The sequence below is a fragment of the Choloepus didactylus genome, chromosome 6, assembly GCF_015220235.1.
Source record: "Choloepus didactylus isolate mChoDid1 chromosome 6, mChoDid1.pri, whole genome shotgun sequence".
Lineage (NCBI taxonomy): Eukaryota > Metazoa > Chordata > Mammalia > Pilosa > Megalonychidae > Choloepus > Choloepus didactylus.
In genome coordinates this window covers 144,744,317-144,745,842 of record NC_051312.1, presented here as the reverse complement: position 1 = coordinate 144,745,842, position 1,526 = coordinate 144,744,317, and the positions used below count along the sequence as shown (strand labels likewise).

Here is a 1,526-nt window from a genome sequence, read left to right as displayed (position 1 = left end):
GAAAATGGAATCTTGTCCAATGCTATATTGGCACTTACAGTTATCAGGCCTACTGATCATTCATTTCCAAAGGAGTCATATTATATTCAAGTCTGTCAGTAATAAACCTATTATCTAAACAGATTTATTCTTTTTGAATAGACATGTGTTTTTCCTCCATTATTTTCAAAGATCAGCTATGGTGCTTTTTATGGCCATTATCTATGGTAAACACTTCAGAACCAGAAACCATTTGCATTCTGAGCTAGGGTCCCTGGTCAAGTCAGGAATGTTCTTCAGTGCTGCTGCTGAATGATCTGCTCTGGACATGATTTCTCAGTTGCTCTATAAGTTCAGGATTCTGTTGCTGTATCTGCTGAGTGAACTGCTGTACCACTTGGATGAGGCTGGATAGATCAGTAAGGCCCCCAACTCCAGCAGCAGGTCCCCCAATGGCATTTGTCATTATTCCTGACATTAGCTGTTGAACTTGAGGATTCTGCATTAAACTTGCAGCCATACTAATGAAGGCTGGATTATTTATCAAGCTGGCCATGTCAAAGCTCAATCCAGTTCCTATAGGACTGGATACCTCTCTTAGCTTCTTTTCTGCTATTTTGCGATTTGACTTATAAGGAATCATTTTCAGTGTCAAGCTCCAATGCTTTTTGATAACTTGTAACTGCTTCTTCAAATTTATTCATTGCAGTGAGGGCCAAACCCATTCTCCCATAGGCCTTGCTGTACTTTGAATCAATTGCTATTGCTTTTTCACAATTCTTTATTGCATCTGAATAGTTACCTAATTTACTTTGAGCAGCAGCACTGTTGCAGTAATAAACCACATTTTTTGGATCCAATTCTATTGCCTGTGTATAGCAACTCACTGCAGTATCATAATTTTCTTCTTTCATGTGATTATTGCCTTCATCTTTTAATTGGTCAGCTTTCCCCACATCTTCAGCCACTGAGTTTGAGAGGGGCACAATATCACTCCTACAGAGGGTATTTGTGAATATTTCTGTCAAGGGCTGTGCAACTGCTAAATGTGTATCTTCTGAGGTGATCTTAAAAACCATCTCCAAGCACTGAATTGCAACTTCCAAGCTTTTCTTGTTCATCTGAAGTATAAGCATCCATTTGACTTTGTTCCCATAAGCAACAAATAACTTCATAAACTAGGTGCTTGAGAAATGACATTTTAGAAGTCTAAACACTTTTCCCAGGCAAGAGGACCGAGACGACCACAGCAGGCCTGCCAGTGTCGTAGGCCGGTCCGCCTGACCCTAGTCTTTGAGGCTTGAGCCTGCCTCCCGAGTCACTCCTGGTGGTTTTGATGTGATTAAGAGTAGTGCCCAGAGAAGGTGGGGCAAAATGGTGGCATAGAGAGGAGTGGAATTTAGCTAGTCCTTTAGAGCAACTAGTAAATAGCCAGGAACAACTAGTATATGAGTCTGGAACAACTGTTGGGGGACATCTGTGACTGGACATGCATTGTACACCAGCTGAAATCACAGCATAAGACTGTAAGTAAAGCGGAGCCAGCA

The 1,526-nt window shown here is 41.3% G+C and overlaps 1 pseudogene; it reads right to left on the bottom strand.

Moving 5' to 3' along the window:
- Window positions 1-262: 262 nt before the first annotated feature.
- Window positions 263-1,179, bottom strand: LOC119538774 (annotated as a pseudogene).
- Window positions 1,180-1,526: the final 347 nt, after the last annotated feature.